Source organism: Alligator sinensis, unplaced genomic scaffold (assembly GCF_000455745.1).
Source record: "Alligator sinensis unplaced genomic scaffold, ASM45574v1 scaffold352_1, whole genome shotgun sequence".
NCBI classification, from domain to species: domain Eukaryota; kingdom Metazoa; phylum Chordata; order Crocodylia; family Alligatoridae; genus Alligator; species Alligator sinensis.
In genome coordinates, this window is record NW_005842223.1 from 1,795,547 (window position 1) to 1,819,838 (window position 24,292).

A 24,292-nucleotide genomic window follows, 5' to 3' on the forward strand; every position below is an offset into this window, starting at 1 on the left:
CAAATAAGAACAAGCACTAAAGCCAATATGTTCAAAAGTAGCCATATGCCTGAATGTGCTTGTATTTAAAAAAATGACCAGATGGATGAGACAAAGTACTTAATCAGCTTACTTCACAATAATGAAGATTTTTTTCACCTGTCCAACAAATACTGGATTAGTTATGAAACCTATCATGACAAGTGGCACCCCCCCCCCCCCCTGTTGAGGCTACTTTAGCAAATCTACACATAACAAATGAAAAAAACAAAAAACTTGGTAGGTTGAATAGCCAAAGTTATCTAATTACATAAGCACTTAAACATGTGGAGGCTTTTAGCTAACCAGACTTAAATGATGTAACCATTATACATACAATCAGACAGAATGTGTATACATACAGCTCCAAAATTATAGAAGGAATACAGTAATGGGAACAAAATTAAAATATGATACATTTTAACATTTATACCCACAGTAGTTAAAATTCTCTGTACAACCTGCTTAGTTTCTTATGTTCCTGTATCCCAAGTTATGGTCATTTTAAATATAACAGTTTGTAAGTGATATAAATCTATCTGGGGACTATATTTTCAGTACATATTTAGCCACCTAAACATATATAATGTTAACACAGACAGCGTATCTGATGAAATGAGCTCTTGCTCACAAAAGCTTATGCATTTGTGATTCAATTCATCTATAACAGTACATCTCTTCCCTGCCTTATGCCTAACATTTAAACAGTTGAACAGTTAAGGGTCTTCTATAAAACCCACTGAATTGCCACTTTACTCCAGAATAGAAACAGTCACACAAAGGCTTAACAAGTTCTAACTGTTGCACCTTTTCTTCACATCTTTTATTGATTTGTCTGAATTTTCATGATTCTCCAAGATATACAAACAATAAAATATTACTTCAGGTCAGCTGCTATGTGAAATGATGTTGACTGCAGCTGGTCATATGGGGGACATGGTAATAAAGAACTATAGGCAAACTGTCCCATGCTACTTAGGGGTTAAAAATCAAAGCAAATCTTGAAGTACATATGCTGTGTACTAGGCAGCTGGTATCCCCCTCAATCTGTACTATCTTGCTCAAACAACAAACTGCAAGCAATGAACACGCTGCACTTATCACTCTCTTAAAAGTGGTTTGCACACAGAGCCCTGCAAAGCTATCCTGGGACAAAGCCCATATCAGATTTTGAATGTTTCAGTAATGAAAGTGTTTCTTGATTATTACCGAGACCTCAGTTCAAGTTTCAGCTTGTGACCACAAAGAACTTCGAGGTTACCTTATCAATTTATGATGGCAAAACTTAGCAATAGTCTCAGCAGCCAGAGAACAGAAATTCTCCCATGTGCTTTAATCAGAAAGGGTTATCTTAGTCTACCCAGGTTGACTTTTTACCAAGTGCCATGCACTTTAGTCAGCAAATCTTGATCAGGCAACCTAAACATCACAACAGACTTATGATGGCATAGTTGGACAATGTAGCTTTTATACAGGTTATAGACTGGGCTTTATTGTAATATTTCTGTTGATTCTGGAGATACATAATGGGAAGACACATAGCATTGTGTATCTGTGCCAAAAACTGCTACACAAGGAGAAAAACTGTGCAATGTTTGAGAAGGAATGTGGGCCCTTGTGTGGGATCTTAAGAAACTGCAGCCCTGTTTGCAGCCATTTTACTGAGAGTACCCAGATCACTCACCACTGACTTGGTTACATCAGCTGAAAGAATTCAATGTCAGGCTGATAAAGTTGAGCCTGGCTCTCCAGGGTTATGATATGGAAGTCATTACATTAAAGGCAATGTAAATGTTGTTGAAGTTTTGTTACAAAAGTGGGTAGGGGGCTGAATTTCCCTATATCACCAGCCAGTTTTAAAATTGAACCAAGGAGGACCAAAGAGGAATGGATGCAATAGGCCATAGGTTTTATTATAATATTTATGTTCTCAATCTGTGTTCATATTGTAACGATGGTGTGAATCTCAGTTTCCCTGACTAGCCTGTACATGGGGAATGAAGGGTTAGTTGAGTCAGAAAGCTGCCTACATGTAGGACAAGACAAGATGGATCCATCCCTAGCATCAACAGAGACTTGACTAGCAATGCTGACACTTTAACAAGGTCTGATTGCCAGGGACATACAACAGTCATCTAACGGAGAGAAAAAAACATGACAATGGACGGAGCAACCAGAAAAGGGGTTTGGCCATGTGTCGGTGTGTGACGAGGATTTGCCTCCTCTTTTCTTCTGTGGAATGGGGGGAGAAGAGTGGAAGGGAAAGGGATACTTAAAGATACTGGGTGTGTCTACATGTACCTCTGACTGCACATTTGGTACCATGCAGTCCCAGCAGAGCATCGTTATTTTTAGACACTATGTCACCATAGCCCACTGAGTCTTTTATAACATTGTTTAAAATGATCTATAACTCCTTTAATGTATATCCTGCAAAGTACAGCAAGTTAGTTTTTCAGTTGAAGCAGCTGCAATTAGATCTGTGACAAACTCCTTCGCAGATGGTCATTCTTTATCTTTTCAGTACCTTAATTGGATTTTTATTTGGCTACTATCAAGCTTAAGATAGATTTATTTTACTGTTTCCCCTCTTAGGGGGTCAGGAACAGGAGGCAGAGATCCAGACCTGCATTGTAGCCAGGGAGCAGATTCGGGAGCACCTATTCGGCATGTTAGTGGACTTAGGTGCTTAATTGCAATTCTATTCTACCCTGCTTGAGTCCTGAAAAAAAAATATTGAAAAGGGTGGATGGGCCCTTCTCCTTCGCACTGTTTTTTTGTGATTCAAACTTAAACGTAAAATGATCATATTACAAAAGTAATTACATTAATGGAGTTTCAGGGACTTGAATAGAATGGAATAGCATCACAGTTAGGCATCTCCATTCATTTTAATGCTTAATAAGTGGATAGAATCCCACTGCATCAATATATAAAGAGGCCCATCACCATGGTATCTGATCAATGTTTAATAAATACAATATAAAATATTTTCACTGCTTCCTCTATTTACCTAGTTCCATACTTCCCTTAAAGGGATCACGTGTCTACGGTCTTTCTTCAAGGCAAAAATCTTACATTGTGACATAGAAAAGACACTGCTGGTTCAGAATGAATTCCAAAGCTCATGACCCCCAATTGCAAGCAAGTTGCTACCAGTCTCAAAGCACTTTGCTTGAGAAAGAACAGCAGGCCACCCAGCAGATCACACTTACTCTGATAAGACACAGGGGAGGAGCAGTTTGTAAAAAGTAGGATCTTAGGTTACTTTGTATTCTGAAGAAAATAAGCACTGCCTTGAATTTCACTCAGAACTGAATCAGCTAACAGCACAAAGTATTATTTAATGTGTTCTGCCAGCATACTGCATCTGAAAGGCAGTTTTATACTAACAGAGTGCATTACAATAGTCTCTGGAGATGATAAAGCCATGGTCCACGGATAAAAGGAACAATTTCTTGCTTAGCACAGATGGAGAAGTCACTCCAGGTCTATAGCCAATATCAAGCAATGCAGGTGCATTGAAGCCACAGTTTTCTGAAAGTCACTTATTTCTGATCATCTGATGTATTGCTAGTTTGTGATAGTTGTTAATAAATTTATTTCCAATGAAAAATTTGTTGTGGTCTGTAAGTTTCCTTTCTAATCATGGTCTCATCTCATAATTGTGGCCTTCATCCTAACCTGCAAAGGCGGCAGTATGATAGCTTTGATATGATTTAAAGGCTATGCCTGTCCCCTAAAAGCCTTCCATATGATCACTTCCAAAGCTGTATAACAGACTAAATACTAATGAGATTAACTTGGTATCAAGTGTAACATGAACTAATAACATCTAATGAAATCGTTCAATGCTATTGTTTTAGATGAATAATCACGAGTTCCTTTTCCACTTGCCCCTAAACATTTTGGGGGGACATTTACACTAAATGAGACTTTGAGGGTGGTGTAATATTGGCAGATCAGCACACTGTAAACAAGAAAAACAATTACCACATTCAGGCATTGTCTCACCTAACAGTCTTCTCTGTGGAGAAATGGCTCAGCAGAGAAGAAAGTGAAAGAAAAATGCACTAAATTTCTCCACAGCAGTTTACAAAGTCTTCCTGTCCTATATCCTTGCTTGGAAGGGAATAATGATACCTCTGGTGACAACAATGGGGAGGTTTTTTGCCTCAAAAAGATACACGCCACTTTAGAATTCCCTTATAAACAGAGGAGAACACAAGGGTCACAGCATGTGCTGCTACTTAACTTTAAGTAAGAGGTGAAACACAGTCCCTGCAGGCTGGCACAGCAAAGTTTTGAGTCCCAGTTTTGAGTCTATTGATTGTCTAGTGGTCAGGCTGGTAGTAGCAGGATTTCTGTCCCTGATCTTCCTTAAATTTTGGCTCCAGTGTCTCCTTGGTGTGTACTTTTACTTCAGTCTTCCCTTGCACCTGTGTATAAGGGCTAGCCAGCCTTATCTAAAGAATACAGGACTAAAGAGGTACCTTAGCAAGGTTATGCTACATGCACAAGCCTTCTTCCAAGCACAAAGGCTACTCATGATATAGGTCAAGTTTGAAGTGTCCAGTAAGGGTACATACATTTAATCAAATGATCATATATCGGACATTCACTAAGATGACAGATTTTTTTTTTTTTGGTTTTACAAGCATCTAAGCTATATAACTTATATCTCTTTGGTCTGATATGTCTTTTCTTCCCTTAGGACAAAAACAAGTAGGAAAAGAACACTGAATAGGAAAAGTAACTATAATTTTCCTGATATACATATTAAACATATTATATTATTCAGTATTTAAGTGGTGCCATGTTTTTCCTCATGTTCCATTCTGTTGAATATAGACTTTGAATAACATTTTCAAAAGTACATATGGGCCATTTAAAGATGCAGATAAACACCTCAAATAATTTATTAAAGTACCTAAGCAGCTTAGGTACTTTAGTAAATACCCCTGGCTGCCTATCTACATATTTAAAAGCCTAAATACCTTTGTAAATCTGACCTCAAATGACTTGAGAACTCAAATCCCATTTTCAAAAGTGATTAGAGATGGATCCCACAATAGGATTTAAGCATTGTAGTGGCCAATTTTCAGGTGACCTGTGGCCTAATGGAGTCCTCAACTTGAATTGGGCACCCAGGCCCTAACTGGGTGGAAAGTAGGAAATGCTGAAAAGAAGGAAGGTTGGTACCTCAGAGGTGGTCAGATGGCCAGCACCATTCAAGATTCTCAGATAGTTGCCCTAAGCTAGTCAGTCCTTTTCTCACAAATAAATAGGGATTCTCTTTTACATACAGCCTCCTTTAGAATGCATGTTCCGAAATCTCCATGAGAGGTGAGATAGAAAGGGGAATGCCCAATTCATGAATCCCACACATTGGGCACATCTACACGTACATTTAAGTGCAACTGAATTTAATGCACATTAAGAAAAGCACATTAAATGATTTTTGGCAGGTGTCTACACATGCAGGGACTCAACATTAAAGTTAGTGCAAAGTCCCTGCAGCCCTGCCATGTGCCTCTAGAAGTGCTGTGTGAAGCTTCAGGTGCTGATTCGATTTGGAGGAGATTCAGCCTCATTCAGTGGTCGAATCTCCAAATCTGAATCAAATCAGGGAACTAATGAAAAGGTCCGAACTGATTCAAAGCTCTCCGAATCTTTGGAAAAGATTCGGAGAGCTTCAGTGATTCAGGCAGTCCCCGTCCACTACAGCAGGAAGCTGGACCCAAACTTGAAGCAGGTAAGTCGGGGGCGGGGGAGAGGGAACCATGGGGGGGACCCCTGCCAGGCCCCATCCCCTGCCTGCTCCCCCAACCCCACTCCCCCAGCCCTCCCCCACCATGGCTGCTCCACCCACCCCAGCTCCCGGTGCTTTAAAAGAAGCCCTGACTCACCGGATCCTGCCCAGGTGGGGGTGATCCCCAATGCCCCCCACTGCCCCATACTCCTGCAGCAGTCTCAGGGCTTCAGGGGGCTCATGGAGGATCACCCCCCACCGGGCAGGAATGGGCGAGTCCGGGAGGTTTTTTGGTTTTTATTTTCTTAAAGGGCCAGAGCTGGGGCAGGCAGGGCAGCCATGTGGGGGACTGGGACAGCGGGGGGGCTTGGGGGGCTTGTGCAGAGCCCCCAACACAGCCTGGGACAGTGGGGGGCAATGGGGATCTCCCCCCACCTGGAAGCACCCAGTGAGTCAGGGCTTTTTTTTTTTTTTTCAAAGTGCCGGAGCTGGGGCAGACAGGGCAGCCATTGCCGGGGCTGGGAGAGTGGATGGGGGATGGACCTGTGTGATTCAGAGATTCAGCAGCAGCCAAATCTCCGAATCAGATTCGGCCAAATCAATTTGGGACCGTGATTTGAATCACCAAATCAAATCACTGTCTCCTGAATTGGCTGAATCTGAATCCGAAGCGGATACTAGCTGCTTCGCACAGGCCTAGCCCCTAGTGACTGGGCAGACCCAGTGATAAAGTTAGTGTTGGGTCACATCTATGCATGTGTTAATGCCCTTTAAGTAATCATCCCTAAATTTCATACCTGTATTTGCAGGCATCAAAGTTAGGTGCGATTAGCCTAATTTCAACATTTTTAATTTGCATTAAAGGCACACGCATGTAGATGCATGCCCATAATGTGCATTAAATTAGGCTAATGTACATTAACACGTCTCGTGTAGATGCGTACATTAAGTAGCTCAGCAGTGTCATATCTCAAGAGGTTCTGTACAAATGTGTAGAAGATAAGATGATAAAGAACAGTCGACTGGCCTTATCAAAGGCAAATCATGCTCAACCAACTTGATTTCTGAACAAGAAATCATCCACAGACTAGACTCTGCTAAGTATGGTCTCAGCAGAGGCTATAGATTCTTATCCCATTACCTGGACTAACTTTTATATCCCTTATGTCCCTCAATTGGTTAATTGCCTTGTTTATCCCTATTGACTTATTCAACCAACCTTTGCCTCTCTCAGCATTGCCCCCTTCCCCTATCCTCTGCATTTAAATTCCCTTTTTTACAAACCCATACTTTCATAGCAAGTCCATTCATAGCATCTGATGAAGTAAATTGTCACCTACAAAAACTTATGCCTCTCTGGATAAGCTAGTCTCTAAGGTGCTACCCTGCCTTCTGCATGACAAGGTGATGAACTATATAAATGGTAAATAAGATATACCTCAACCTTAGTAAGGTTTTTGACACAGTTTCCTGTGCCACTGTCTTAAGCTAAGAAAAATATAGTTTTGATTAAACTATTATAGAGGCAAAGTAGAAGACACTGACAAACAGCAATGCCTGGGAGATCTTCATGAAAGTCATCATGGTATTGAGCATGGTATAAATACAAGCTGAAAAGCTTTAAGGACTTCTAATTAAAAATAAATTGGTGAGGATTTTGCAAAAAAATAAATTTCAAATGGCTGTGTCCTACTGTAGTAGCTCCTCTCTCCACACTGTAAGCCATATGTGATATTTCCAGGCAGAAAATAAAATGTCTAATAATATTTTTAATTGTGATAATAACCATTGACTTTAAAGAATTTAAAGAACGCAAAAAATTATTTCCCACTTGTGATTTACCAATAAATTACCCCCAAATGCCAGGTCTTGTCTATGTCCTGAATTCATAGTAACTGCTTGGCCTAAAAGAATGAATTGCAGTGATTGCACTGCCTTGCACACTGCAAGGTTATACCATGTGGGTGCATCTACATGTGAAATAGCGTGCCTGAATAAACTCTGGAACAGTTCACATCATTGTCATCTCCTCCTAAGCACAGGGTCTTCGTGTGCACCTGTGACTGCAGCAATTTGAGCCAGGGTGGTCCCAGGCATATGTGAAGACGCTGCAGCTGGGAGCAGGCAGCCCCCACACTGCAGCATCCTTGTGCCCCATCCAGCCCTGCTGTGTGTTTGAGCACATATAAGTACTCTGCCATAGGATAGTATGTGTACCAGGAAGTACTATGCTATGGCAGAGTTAATTAGTTTACTGTGGTCTAAAAAGGGTGCACATATAGATTGTGAAACTTTACTGTGGAGCTAATTAGGCTCTCAAGGTAAAACTAGGGGACTATGGGATCAACAATTCAGCGGTCAGATGGTTAGTAAACCAGCTGTGTGGGGTCAGACCCAGAGAATACTCATGGATGGATCTGTGTCAATGTGGCAGAAGGTAGCCAGTGGGATCCCCCAGGGTTCAGTACTTGGACCAGTGCTTTTCAACATCTTCATCAATGATCTGGATGTGGGCACAAAAAGTGCACTGGCAAAGTTCGCCACTAAGGTCTGGGGAAGTGCAGCCATGCATTAGGGTAGGCTGGCAATCCAGGCGGATGTAGACAGATTAGTTAGATGGGTAGACTAGAACCACATGCTTTTGAACACTGAGACGTGTAAACTGATCCATCTGGGGAGGAAATATCTGCAACAAATTTTTAGGCTTTGTGGTGCTACGCTAGCTCGCAGCACGTCTGAAAGGGACCCGAGGGTCATAATTGACCATAAAATGAATATGAGCCACAAGCATGATGCTACAGTTTGCAGAGCAAACAATACACTGGCATGCATCAGCTGATGCATCTCAAGCAAAACTAAAGAAGTTATTCTGCCGCTCTGCTTAGCATTAGTGAGGCCACAGCTGGAGTACTGTGTCTAGTTCTGGGTGTCACACTTCAAGAAGGATGCGGTGAAGCGAGAGAGTCAAGAGAAGAGGCACTCATATGATTAGAGGCCTGAAGAGCAAGCCATATGAGAAAAAGGCTGGCAGATATGGGACTGTTCAGTCTAGAAAAGAGAAGACTTTGGGGGAATTTGGTAGCAGCTTGCAAATATATCAGAGGAGAGCATCAGGGGCTAGGTGAACAACTATTCACCAAAGTGCCTCAGGGGAAAACCAGGAGCAATATTCATAAATTCCTAGAAGGTTTCAGACAGGATATTAGGAAAAAAAAATATTCACAGTTCATGTGACCATCTCTGGAATAGACTCCCAGCGAGGGTGGTGCAGGCACCTACTCTGGAGATCTTCAAAAGGAAACTGGATGCACACCTTCCTGGGGTTATTTGACCCCAGAAGTCTTTCCTGCCCAGAGAGGAGACGCAGGACCCAGTGGTCTCACAAGGTCCTTTCCAGTCCTAAACTTCTGTGAATCCGTGGAAATGTTAATACTTTTTTTAGGTAATTGCATGCTACCTGCAATATATTACTATGGAGATACATTTCAAAACGTGCAAGACTGACACAAGACGACTAAAAACAGCATGTAATTTAGCTTTCAAAAGTCTTTTCTCCTAACTAGAACACAGTAAAAACTCAAAACATATCTTCCTTTTTGACCCACAGTTAATATTAGCTCAGTGGAATCCCATCATTTTAACTGCTCAGAAGAATTTGTTAAATTGCAAAGGAATTATAACTCTGGTGTCTAAAAACAACTCACTAATGGCTGTTTAGTCAGCACACAGGTTACACTATCTTAGTGAATGCAATGATTTTTAACATTTCATGCAAATAAAAAAAAAAGCCCCCCGCTTCAAGGACAGTTATAGGATAAAACTAAAGAAACCCAACTGATAATTAGTAAAACACTTGAAACATTTTTTTTTCCCTTTGGAAAAAAAGGCACTATTGTGCCTTATGCTCATCACCACTACTTGTGCTCTAGTGTACTTCCCATCCCTCAATTTCCTCTCAACTCCTTCAGTTGGAGATTTAATGTTATGATATTACCTATGATAGGAGTGTCAAACATAAACCCCACTGGCTGGATCTAGTCCATAGTGCTGGTTTATCCAGTCTACTACTGGCAAGCCACCCAGCATTGGGGGTGTGACTGGGGGAGTGGCTGCCAAAGAGTGCAGGACCCTGAGGCACCAGTAGACATGACAATCAACAGCAGAAGGGTGAGCAAAGACTAATATCCCCAGTCACCCTCCACACACTGTGCCATAGCGCAGTCACTTTGCTGGTGGCTCATGCTGTGGTCCTACCTTCTTGGTCAGCAGCCCCCCCACTACCATGGGTGACTTTAACTACCCTGCCATCTGTTGGGAGGACTGTTCTGCCAGCTCCAGCAAGTCAGACAATTTCTTGGCAGCTATTGATGACCTGTTCCTGTCACTGGTTGTCTAAAGGCTGGCTAGGGGTAAAGCTACTCTGGACTTAGTGCTTGCCATGGTAGGGGACCTGAGGATTGGAGGTATTCTGGCTTACAGTGATCACAATCTGATTGGGTTCACCATCCACCAGAAGGCTAGGATCCCAATAAGTAGAACAGAAGTCCTAGATTTCAGAAGTGCAGTCTTTGACAAACTCAGGAGGCTAGTTAGAGACCAGCAACCAGAGAAAAGTTCACTTATATCACCAGGGTCTGCAGGTATGAGATACGGAAAGCCCAGGCAGGCATGAAGATCAAGCTGGCATCCGAAATAAAGGACAACAAAAAGTCCTTCTATAGGTACATGGGGAACAAGAAAAAAAAAAAAAATCAAGCTCTACTGTGGGACCCCTACTGCATATGGAGGGACAGCTCACAGTTGAGCCCCACAAAAAGGCAGCGTTCCTAAATGAATACTTTACATTGTATTCCAGAAGGCTAATAGGAACAGTGCACCTGTCCAGAAGCTCAGGGAACATGGGGAAGCCTATAGACAACATGAAATCAGTCCCAAACAAGTGAGGGTCCTCTTAGAATAACTGGATGTCTTCAAGTCCGCTGGGCCAGATGACCTACATCCAGGAATCCTGAAAGACCTGGCTGAACTCTTAGCAGGGCCTTTGGTGAAGATATTAAAAAAAAAACTGTGGAACTTGGGGGTGGTCCCAGATGACTGGAAGGCAGCCAATGTGGTGCCCATCATTAAGAAAGGGAGGAGGGATGACCCTGCAAACTACAGACTGGTCAGTTTGACTTCAGTCCTAGGAAAAAGTTTTGAAAAACTTGTTAAAGAGGCCATCAATCACAAGCTTGTAACGGACACGATATTAAGAAACAACCAGCATGGCTTTGTGAAGGGTAGATCATGCCTGACAAACCTGGTGTCCTTTTACAACCAGGTAACTAACCAGCTGGACAAGGAACATGAGGTAGGGGTCATTTACTTAGTTTTCAGTAAGGCCTTTAATTCTGTCTCCCATGGAATTCTCTCAGTTAAACTGGAGAGTATTGGCCTGGGCCAGCCTACAGTGAGGTGGATGGAAAACTGGCTTAGGACATGGTTCCAGAGAGTTGTAGTTGATGCGATGGCCTCATCCTGGAGGACTGCCTCCAGTGGTGTCCCACAGGGATCAGTGATTGAACCCATACTTTTTAACATATTTGTTAATGATTTGGATATGGGGTAGAATGCTCTAAGATTAAGTTTGTGGATGATACCAAGCTGTGGGGAAATGTGGGCACACCAGAGGATAAGGTAAAGATCCAGGATGACCTTAACAGACTGATTCTATGGGCTGATCAGAATCAGATGAGGTTCAACAGGGAAAAGTGCCGGATCCTTCATCTGGTTAGGAAGAACTTTCACCACAATTTTAGGATAGGCGGTAGCCCACTGGCTGGCACAGCATCTGAATGGGACCTGGGGGTCACAATCAACCAGAAGATTAATATGAGCCAACAATGAGAGGAAATTGCCAGCAGGGCAAATAGAACTCTGATGTGCATCAGCTGTCATGTTGCCAACAGATCCAAGGAGGTGCTTCTCCCTCTCTACTCGGCATTGGTGAGGCTGCAGCTTAAGTACTGTGCCCAGTTTTCAAGAATGATGTGGATAAACTCAAGAGCATGTAGAGAAGGGCCACCCGTATGATTAGGGGCCTGGAGAATAGACCCCATGAGGAGAGACTCCAGGAGCTGGACTTGTTCAGTCTGGGCAAGAGGTGACTTGATAGTTGTCAGGGGGGAACACCAAGATCTCGGGGAGCAACTCTTCAGGAAGGCACCCTTTGGGAGAATGAGAACCAATGGTCACAAACTAATAGAGGGAAGATTTGGGCTGGACATAAGGAAGAACTTCTTCTCCATAAGGGTAACTAGAACCTGGAACATACTCCCAGCAGAGGTTGTACAGTCACCATCCTTGGAGATGTTCAAAAGGAGGCTGGATAAGCACCTTGTTGAGCTAGTCTGAGCTCATTAAACTCCTGCCTATGACAGGGGACTGGACTCGATGATCTTACAAGTCCCTTCTGGTCCAATGAATCTATGACACTATGACCACAAACCCATGCTGGAACTGGAGCCACTGCTGTAGAATGGGGCAGTGGCAACTCTGGCTCTGGCATGGCTTGCAGAGGGGGCTGGGGCCACTGCTATGTGCTCCAAGTTGGTGCTCCCACTGCTGCCTCCACCAATGCTATCTGCAGAGCCTCAGTTCCTCAGCTGGCTGTTCTTCCCGGTGTCCAGACTGCCCCAGTCTTGCCCTTAGGATGCTAAGCTGTGGCCCTCTTTCTTTGCCTTATGGGTGCCTTGTGAGCTATATTCATGGCATCTGTCTGCCTCTGGTAGCCATACCCATGCCTCATAGGTACTACTCTTGATCCACACACCAGCTTGTACAGGCTTCAGCCCTCTTGGCTTTGGCCTGCTGGTTGCTCTATCTGTGGACTCCTAAGCCTAGGCTCATTTGCACTGGACTGCAGTGCCATAGCAATCAAGTTTGATGCCCAGGGCAAAGCCCTCAGTGGCAGCCTGCCTTTGCCACATGCACACACAGACACACACTACCCAGGAGGTAAGTGTGTAGGCAGGAATGGGGAGGGGGAAGGGTCAAGTGGGGGGGCAGATCGAGGCCCCCACCATGAGGGAGGGAGTGGGGCAGGGGCTGGGGTGAACGGGATTCTGGGATGAGTTATGGGAGGGTTGGAGCCCGGGTGGCTCATCCAGGGGCACAGGGGGCTCCTGTCTCTGTGTGCACCCCCAGGGCAGGCATAGGGGACATGTTCACCCCAGCCCCTGCCCCACTCCCTCCCTCAGCATGGGGGCCTTGATCTGCCCTCCCACAATCCTTCCCACCCCGCCCCACCTTCTTCCCTACCCCCATACTTTCTGGGTGCTGTTCCACACGCAGCTGGGCTGAGTTCCTGGCTATTTGCAGGCTCTGCTACTCATCTGTGTCTGTGTGCGCCCCTCTTCCCCTGCTCCAGCTGCCCAGACCCGACAACCAGAATGGCCTTTAGTCCTCTGTGCTGCCACTACGGCCCTTTGTTTGCAGGGGCTAAGCCCTGTTACCCCGGCCTTTTGCTGCCTATGCCAGGGAGTGCTTGCAGCATCAGGAGCCGCCCTTCCCTGAGCCCACTGAAATGAGCCACTTGCAACTCCATCCCTGGCTGGATAGCACCTGTTGGCACCTGCTTTGGCACCTTGGGCAGTCGTCCTGCTTGCCACCCCCCCTGCTTACTACAGCACTGTTGGCCTGGCTGCTCAGTCCCAGCCTCTGACTTTTGAGATGCAGCCTCTGGCCCCCCTGGCTCTCATCCACTCCCTCTTGCCCACCCCTGTGCAGGGCTTGAAATCCCGAGTGCCCCAGGCACCCTGGTACGTAGCCTACAACCCCCAGCTACAGACACAATCCAGTCCTCCAGTGTTAAGTTCGATAGCAATGCAAACATAAGAAACTGCTTTCAAACAAAAAGTCTCTCCTACTCTGGGTTAATGGCATCCTGCAAGCCCTCCTTCCCTTTGAACTCTCACCTTCCAGCATTCATGAGTGGTTTGGGTACCTACCATGCTGTCTCCTGCAGCCTCTCTCTCCCAGGAGCTTTTCTCCTTGCAACACACAGGGCCAGACTTCCTGCATTGCTTCAGACACTGGGCTTATATGCCCTGGATAACTGCCCCTGCCAGTTAGACAACTCCCTAGTCAACCACAGGGGTTTCCCCTTGTGCCTAATGCCAGTCATGAGGCATCTTGGAATTCAGCTGGATTAAATTCAGTTCTTTCATTTCCAGGGATTTACGTGACACCTTAAGATTCTAAAATAATATGAATTGCGTTGCTTACATGTAATCATCTATATAACTTCATCAATCACACTATAGTGAGAATCTTTGTATATTTATAGTGCAACTGCACTTGGAAGCACTACAAAAATGTAGTGCTATTGATGTGAACCAATGTGATACCCCCCATTGAGGCCCTAGGCTGGCATGCTACTAAATCACCACTATGGCATGCAACCCCCACTTTCCAGCCAGGGGATGTGGTAGGGTGTTGCTCAGTTTGATAGCCCTGTTCCATGCCCCCCCCCAATCCAATAGTGTGACAGAGGGTAGACAAGGGAAGCTCTCAGACACCCCAAGTCCCTTGGGGCTGCTGCCTGCTCCCTACAGGAAACAGAAGTTTGGCGTGTTCAGTGACTGTCCAAAATATATCACTACAGAGACGTGCTGTTTTATTCAGCAACATGTCTATGGTGCTTTTATACACAGGTATAAATAAAAACATTTCTATTTTATATAATACATATAATTTCATGTAATCACTCCTGATGAAAAACATATTTACCCTAGAGTTGTTTCATAAATGGAAGGACAGCCTACCATTTATAAATGGAAGGACTTTATCTATAGCTATAGCTATATCTAGTATGCTTGTTGCTTATAAAGACCAGAATGGTTCATTATTTGATGTTTTTTTTCCAAATAAACCCCCTAAAATAGCAGATGTTTAATTTACAATGGTTTAGAAATCACTGTAAGCTAAGTAATAACAAGACTGAAGAGTTCACAGGGAGTTCCTTCTTCAAGGGACAGATAACAGGTTTAGTCATGCCTGCCAATCCTCTCCCCTGAAGCAGGGGTGTCTCGCATTAAAGACCTTTCCCCCATAAACTTTCATTTTTGTCCTACAAATTCCATTTCATCATTACCCATTCTATTCTCTTGTTTCCAGCAGTATCCCCCTTGTACCACACAAATGTGCTTATAGGGTTGAGAACACCACCATCTTGGGAAGCAACACATTACTTCTGAGCCTAAACTAATACTAGTTTCCCCCCTTATTACTATGCTCAAAAACCTACAGGTAAACATTTGTAAAGCCTTTCCTAGCATTTAGGATGCTAGGTCAACTGAACATTTGACAATTTCATCATCTCATCTCTTGAAAAATAAAATGCTCAAGGGGTGTCTCACTTTTCTAAAAAAAGGTTAATCATTGTCCACGAAGTATCATATGAAGCACTTCCACCTCTCTTATTATTTTCAAAAAGGAATGATAAAATATTGAATGCAATGAGGCAAGACTACAGTCTCAAACTACACAGATACATAAGTATGAAAGCTTGGAGAAAATTCATCAGCTTAGATAAGAGATATGGGGAAATATAATGAACTTTAGGGGGCACCTGATTTTGATATTCCTTATTTATAAAACCTTTATGGGTACCAAAGCCCAGCAAGATGAGCACCCTCTTTCCTTTTGAGGACAACATGTAAATATGAACCACAAATATATGCAGATATATTTTTGAAAAACAGTAACAGCTCCAAATCAGAGAGAGTGGAGTTACCCACCCCATCTCCCATCTCTAGTAGTATGATCCTCTACTATTCTTCTTGTGCTCAAACTGTGGATTCAGCAAATCACAGCAGCTAGTTAAACAAACAGAAAAGTATCAGTAAGCTGTTCTCATACTAGCAATGTCCACTAAAAAAGAATTCAAATTAAACATTCTGAATGGACCTACTTCATGACTTAATCTGCCCCAGACAAAAAAAGACCTCCCTGGTATCTCCACTTTGAATCTACCACAAAGACTCCCACTGCAAATGGCAGTAATCAGAAAGATGTCAGGGTAATTGCACTAGCTTTATTAGGAAGCCCATTAAACAATGCAATAGGGTTCAAGTCAGCACCCTAAAGGTCTCCAAAGGAACTGAGAAGCAGTGGATGAAAGGCAATAACTGCTCCTGTGGAGAATTTTTTCACCGACTGTGGTTACAGGAACCTCAGCTGGTGGAAATGAAGCAGGAACAGCTAGAATGAATGGCTGATACTCAACTTTCAGTGCCTGGGAAGATTAAATCCCTAACCAGAAGGAGTTCTGTTCAATCTTACACTACAGAAGCAAGAACTGGATGAGAGTCCCATGTGTATGATCTCTTTACCGATTTTATTAGAACCACAAACAGGACACTATGGGAATTAGAGCAGGAGAAGCTTGAGAGAGACAACATTCCAAGTCTTCCTCCTTTCTGGGCTAAATTTCAGAAGCTCTGTTTTATCATTGTTCAGTTTAGTGGCAAAAATCCCTCCCCACCATGTTTACTTCACATATTGGCCTTATTAAAAGAAAAATAGACACTTTTAATAACTGAGGTGGTTTAGCTTAACTCTAACATTAATTCAAGGAGAAAACATCATGGAAGAGGTTACAAACTGAAAGACATCATCAGTGCAAAATCAATTACAAGGGTCAGTCAGAAAGTAGTGCTTCCTATTTTTTTCTCAGACAAGTATTATTGAAAAATATATATTTAACTTGCACAAAAAATGTGTATATTATCACTGGACATAGCTGTTTATCAACATAGTCTCTTTCTCCATCAGTGGCCTTTTCCCAATAGGTAAACAGAGTCAGGCAGAAAGTAATGCCTTCTATTTTTTATCTCTTAAGTGAGCCATGGACATAAGGGTTTTCTTCTTGACTTCTTGCCTAAGAACTCAAAGGTCTATATTAAGACCCTGAAGAAACTAAACAATGGATGCAAAGAGCCTGTCCCAACAGAGACATATCTGAGGTTCTGCTTCTGCATCACAATTGCCCACACACTAGCTTGTGCATGACAGGCAATCTCATCATTTGGATGGCTATGCTGCCCCATCCTCTGTACAGCCCAGAAGATGAAGGACACAGTAGGAGGGTGACATTTGGGGGATAACAGTAGCTGTGCAAAAAAGGACAAGAACTTTTACCATGCTGGAATACATATTCTTATTCACCAGTGTGTTCAGTGATGGTACACACATTTTCTAGGCAAGTTTTTTTTTCAATAATATTTCGCTGAGAAAAAAATATAGGAGACATGACTTTCTGACTGATCCTCATAGTAATATCTCCTAACACTACGTGCTAAAGTTGGTGCCTTGTAGAGCAAACTTGCTACAATACATGGTTAGACAGACATAAATACTTTAGCAATACCAAAGGGTACTGTTAAGACACATCTTCAGGATTCGATTCTGTAGCCACCTAAGTTTAGCAAAACCACTCCATCTTTAAAGGGAAACTTTAATTCAAGGGGAAGGCTAGGGCAATTTAGCTCACTTGAATTGCTGTAGGGTCATGCAGATGAAGCAGTGAGAGTATATAGTTCTGCATGCTCTCAGGCATCAGGCTAAGTAAGCTAATAAGTACATTTGTCCACACCCTGGAACAGCCTATGTAACAGAAATGCAAATACTACAGTAATTGCAGATGCAACTTCATGTTACACAACTCGAATTTTGATGAACTCATTGGAGAAAAGACTGAAATAGCAAGGACACTACTGACTCTATAAAATTATGTTAGTGCTCTAATGGATATGATGAAAAACTAATATTTAGATTTACCAGTAAATACAGATCACTTGAATAATAGAAGGAATATATGTTCAGCAACTATTCCCTTTCCAAAGGAAGGGCATGAAAGGATGTGCTGAGACATTTCATAACCGGTGGCCGATTAAGATTTACTGGGGCTCCTGGGATCCAGCATGGGGAGGGGCCCCTTCCCCTCCATGTGCTACCACTGCCAAGGGCAGAGTGAGTCTCTGTGCCCCGCAGGTGGAGAGGCACTAGGGGAGGCTTTGGGGGACTACAGTCACCCCAAAATTTGCCTTAGCCCCCCCATCACCACCTCTCCAAAAGCTACCACCCCATGCAGGTGAGCCTGCAAAGTTGCAGCCCTCCTGACAGGGGCACCACCAGTCTCTTCCCGGTTCAAGGGCTGGGCCAGGGCTGGGCTGGGAGTGGGGCAGGCTCAGCTATGCGGGCAGGTGGGTGGTGGTGGCAGCTCTAGGAAGGGTGGTTACAGCGGGGCTAAGGTGAATTTTGGGATGGCTAAAGCTCTTCCAAGCCTCTGGCCTGGCTGAGCCAGCCAACCCACTCCCCACCACCACCAGGAAGAGGCTGGCACCATCCCTGCCTGCAGGGGAGGCTGGGTGGACCTGGCCAAGCTGGGGCTTGAGTGGCACATGCCCACTTCTCCCTGCTCCCCCACACCACAGCCAGTGTGGAGCTGAGTGGGGCAAGGGTGGATGTGGGTTTCCCACTGTGAGCTGGGGCTCTCTGCCCTGATGCCTTGGCTCCAGAGGCTGTGCATGCCCTGCCTACCTGGCAGTGGGAGGCACAACTCATTGCCCCCACTGCTGCCAGGTGGGCAGGGGTCATGTGGCCCCAGGGCAAAGACAGCAGGGCAGAGAGCCCTTAGCCTGTAGCAGGTAGCCTGCATCCATCCCGTGCACAAATATGGGGGGGCACATGTCTCCCATGCCTCCCCCAGGGGGTGTGCAGCAGTAGGGAGTCACCCTCCCCCACAGTCCCTAGATGACCTGCCCATGGCTCTGTCCTGCTCCCTGCCCTGGCCCTGGGTCCCATGCACCACACTGACTGGGCAGCACCCCCAGCCCCTGCCTCTGCCCCACTCCCTCCCTTACCAGGGGGCCTGAATCTGCCCCCCCCAGCCCTTCCCCCCCATACACTTACCTGCAAGGAGCTGCTCTCTACACTGCCCAGCTGTGCTCCTGGTCATGTGCATGCGTGCAGCCACACACAGGCACACACACCCCCTGTGTCTCACTCACTGCAGTCCCAAGCAAGGGGAGCAGGGGGAATACTGCCTTCCTACAAGGGGAAACCCGCTATTTCCCACGGGAACTCAGGCACCTGGGGGCCCCTGGGCCCATGCATTATTCCACCTGTATTCATAACTAATGCTGTTAAATTCCATAACAAGTAGAATAAAATATTCCTGAGTTATTGGTCAAAATCAGTTTAATAAGCCACAATTTACTTCTACCATGTGCAAAGTTAAAAGACAGATATCCCCAGTTCTGTTAAGGAGCAGCCATACAATCCAGGATTTAAATTTGGTTTGCATTTTATGTATAAAACAAAAAAAAGGTTTTTCTCAAAAAGAGTTACCAATATTTTAAAATAGTAGAACACTAGAAAAAAATCCAAAAAATAAATATTCTTTACAATCTTTAGTTTTTTCCTATAGGGAAATACATAATTCTAAATTAATTGAGGCATAGACTGTTGCATTTTTCATCTGTATCTGCAACTTCTAACATGTAGAATATCTTAAAATAGATTACAAAGTGTCCCATGGGGTCGGTGTCCTGCAGGGGTCAGTGCTCAGTCCAGTACTTTTCAACATCTTTTTTAATGATTTGGATGTGGAGATGAAGAGCTCACTGGCCAAGTTCACAGATGACACTAAGTTATGGGGAAGCATGGTCACACTTGATGATAAGCTACAGTTACAGGCGGACCTAGACAGGCTAGCAAGTTGGGCAGATCGGAACCAGATGAAGTTCAACATTGAGAAATGTATAGTGCTCCACCTTGGGACGAGCAACCCCAACACACCTACAGACTTGGCAGCACTAAACTGACTAACACCATGAATGAAAGGGATCTGGGGGTAATAATAGACCACAGTATGAATATGAGCTGGCAGTGTGATGCTGTAGTCAGTAGGGAAAATAATACTCTGGCATGCATCAATTGATACATCTCCAGCAAAGCCAAGGAGGTGATTCTTCCACTCTACTCAGCACTGTTGAGACCTCAGTTGGAGTATTGCATCCAGTTCTGGGCACCACACTTTAACAAGCATGTGGACAAGCTTGAAAGAGTCCAAAGAAGAGCCACCTGTATGATCAGAGTTTAAAAGGCAAGCCATATGAGGAAAGGCTGAGGGATCTGTGACTCTTCAGCCTGAGGAAAAGAAGGCTGAGAGGGGACCTGGTAGCAGCTTACCACTACACTAGGAGAGTACATCAAGGACTCATTGAGCAACTGTTCACCAGGGCACCCAAGGGGAAAACCAGGAGTAATGGCCACAAACTCCTGGAAAATTGATTCAGGCTCAACTTTAGGAAAAACTTCTTTCCAGTCAGGGTGTCCAGACTATGGAATAAGTTCCCTCCAGAGGTGGTGCAAACACCTGCCCTGGAAATCTTCAAGAAGAGACTAGACAGTCACGTTGCTGGGGTCACCTGACCCCCAGTTATGTTTCCTGCTTGGTGCAGGGGGCTGTACCCGATGATCTTCCGAGGTCCCTTCTGGCCTTACAATCTATGAATCTATGAAAAGTCTCTCTTCTTACAGTGACTAAAAACTGTAAGTTTGTAAGTAACCCCTCATAATAAAGCCTGTGGTAAGCAAAATAATTATAATAAAAAGATGTGACTCAACCATTTCCCAAAGGAAACACAGCTCATAACAATGGTTTTTCACACCCTCTCCGAAAGAGGATTTATGAACTATGGGATAAACCCTGATCGGGAAGGTTATAGGTAATCTCCCTATGCTATACCATATTTTAAAACTACTATTTAACTAGGAACTCCAGGGCAAGGAGATGGTAGGGGTCCATTCTTGGCTTCCCAGGCTCAGCATGTAACTGATGAGCTCTCCCAAGAGGAAACTTACCAAGCCTGCCACAGCAATACTTTCCCAGCACAAGGAGATGGAGGGGTAGGGGTAGGGAACCTGAGCAGACAGCCAGTCAGTGTTCTCCTATACTTTCTGCTATCCTCAGGAACCAGAGATAGGGCCTGATGCTTTCAGGCCCTGTAGCTTCAGAGCATTAATACTACATGCTCCCTGTGGCCCTTTTGAAGTGCTCCAGATGCAAGGCAGCTCAGTATCTGCAGGACACTGAAGTGCTACATCTTTCAAGTGCTTCATATGAATGTTTGCCCTTACTCACAAGGTATTTTTAAAGAAATACATTTGATCAAATATTGTTAAAATGCATTTTCATTGTGCACAGATACTAAATGGGGAAAACAATATAACTGTATTATTTGTGAAGCTAAAATAGAATTTTCAAGTACAGTCCTAATTCTGACAATCCAAAATAATGTACTTTATACTACTTAGAACACATATCCTCATTATGCAGCAGGGGTAGGCAAACCCTGGCACAGGTGCCAGAGCATGGCGCACAAAGGCATTTTGCTTGGTTCACACACCTCAAGACGGACAGTGGGGAGGGGGCTGCACTGCCACAACAAGAATCAGGCCTCTCATGGCTCCCCCATCATCTGTCCCTTGTACACCACCCTCTTACAAGTTGAGGTTGTGGGTGTTTTTGGCACTCTGCCCAAAATGTTGCAGACCCCTGTTATAGGATAATAAGCTATGTCATTGATTCTCTACCATGATTCACTGAGTGAAACAGCTGCCTCTCTATGGCACACCACAGACTTCAATATGATGCCAGGTGTGCACAACAGTACTCGTACATATCAAAAAACAGGATGAGGGCTTACGCCACCAAAGCATCTAGAAAAATGGGATTTCTTTCAGAGATGCTTCGAAGTCCATAGTTTGTGCCAAAAATCCTACTCAAGGACAAATAATGCACACAAATGTTAAAAAGAAAGAAGTAAGTGTAGCATGATAGGGAATAAAAATATAAATTGAAGGTTGTACCGGAGTACTATAGCTATCTCAGAAAGAAACATACTATAGGAGCCCCAGCCTCCAGTCCAGCACCTGCATTTCAGCACCCCAGGCTTATTTCCTCATTTAAGAAATATACCCCAATTTTGAATCACTAGTTTTCTGGGAAACAGCACATATGGTATGTGAATAAATATGGTATATAACTATCAGGGACCTTAACAGACAGCACACCCTGAGCTATCTGCCTAGTGGGTCACACCTACCTGGGGTTTTGACTGGCAGCCCTAACCCAGCCAGTGACTCCAGCTGGCCACTGTTTGAGCATTTTGATTGTCTGATGGGAGAGAAGCTTCTCCATTTAGCTCCAGCTGTGGCAGCAGACTCAAAGCCACCCATCAGTTCTGATTATGGTCTGCTTTGCTAAGCCTCTGTGTTGTTGATCTTGTTTGGCTCTGCTTTTGGGGTTCTGGTTTAAGGATTTCCCCTTGGATTTGTTAACTTTGCATCTGTTTCCTAGACCCTAGCCCTGCCTGTGTTTTAATTCAGCCCTGGATTTCCCTCTAGATCTGGTAACTTGGTCTCAGACTCCTGAACCTTGACTCAGCCTTGGTTTAGGACTGCACCAGGCTTCCCCCGCTTGGATCTGGTACATTGGCTCCCAATCCCTGACTCAGTCCTTCCTAAGACCCTGGTTCTTGCCTTCTCTCAGTGGTCCAACCACTATGCTGGGCCATCTACAACCTTATCCAGTACAAAAATGAACTAAAGAGGCAAGTCAGAGGATGTCTAGGGAAAGTGCTATAGGTCATCGGATTCCTGGAGTGGTGGTAGCCACTGAAGTTTGGACTCAATTCTTGCAAGAAGCAACTTCTCTGACCATAGTCAAGGAAAAACTGACTAAAAGGCTGAGGGATATGGTGTAGATTATGATGTAAACTGCTAAAGTTACTAAGTGTTATCACCTCCTTATTCACAGTAAAAAAAAATAATCTTAAGATTTCATTAATGTTTCACATTTAGAACATGAAGTACAAGTCTCAGAATACTTCAAGGCTGGTTATTTGAACATATTAGAGAGAGATGGAATGATAGCTTTCACTTACATTAGGAATATCCTTTGGGTCTCCAAGAAATAGTACATTCATGAACATGGATTATTTCTGTTGAAGATTGTGGAGAGTAATGGGCAGAGAATGAGACGGCGTGGAGGGGAAAGGAAATGACACAAAGAGTGCGACGTTTCCAGAGCAGCTGCTTGATTCAGATAGAACAGCCCTGGCAGGAGAGGCATGGCACCAAGAGAGCAGAGAGCAGGGAATGTCCTTGGGAAAGCCTGAGAGTGCAGGCATGAAAAGGGGAATCCCCTGGGACCGGTTTTGAGCAGGGAAGAAAGCTCAATCGGGTCCTGTTGAGCCAGGGGCCACTAGCAAAGCAGATTTATTTATTTTTTTTTAATTTTTTAGGGCTGGAAGGGACCTCGGAAGATCACCGAGTCCAGCCCCCTGCCCGAAGGGCAGGAAGTCAGCTGGGGTCATAGGATCCCAGCAAGATAAGCATCCAATTTACTCTTGAAGGTGTTCAATGTAGGTGCTTGAACCACCTCCAATGGCAGGCTACTCCAGACCTTGGGGGCTCAGACAGTAAAGAAATTCTTCCTTATGTCCAGCCTGAAACGGTCTTGCAGTAGTTTATAACTGTTTGACCTCGTCAGTCCCTTGGGGCACTCTGGTGAACAAATGTTCCCCCAGGTACTGGTGGTCACCCCTAATAAACTTATAGATGGCCATCAGATCACCCCTGAGCCTGCGCTTTTCCAGGCTAAAAGAGCCCCATGGCTCTCAGCCTGTCGTCGAAAGGTCTGTTTTCCTGACCTCTGATCATGTGCATGGCTCTTCTCTGGACTCTCTCAAGCTTCTCCACATCCTTTTTGAATTGTGGAGGCCAAAACTGACGCAGTACTCCAGCTATGGCCTCACCAAGGCCGAGTACAAGGGGAGAATGACGTGCCAGGATTTGTTTGAGAAGCATCTGTGAATGCGAGCCAGCGTTTTGGTTGCTTTACTAGCTGCAGCATCACATTGCAGGCTCATGTTCATCTTGTGGTCAATGATGACCCCCAAGTTTCTTTCTTCTGTGTGCTAGCCAGTGGAACACTGCCGAGCCTATAAGGATGCTGCAGGTTTTTCCTCCCAAGATGGAGAACCTTGCATTTTTCAGTGTTAAACACCATCAGGTTCTCGTCCGCCCATTTGCTGAGCCTGTTCAGGTCAGCCTGGATCACCCTCCTGTCTTCTGGTGTAGATGCTTTGCCCCAAAGTTTGGTGTCATCGGCGAACTTGGCCCGTCCACTTCTGACTCCAGTGTTCACATCATTTATGAAGATGTTGAACAATAAGGGTCCAAGGACAGAGCCTTGGGAGACCCCACTGGTCACAGGGCACCATGATGATTGACTTCCATCAATTACCACCCTCTGGGTCAGACCACTGAGCCAATTCCCCAGCCAGCAGATCAGGGTGGACCCAAGGCCACAACTGTCCAGTTTCATAGATTCATAGATTCATAGATGTTAGGGCCGGAAGGGACCTCAATAGATCATCGAGTCCGACCCCCTGCATAGGCAGGAAAGAG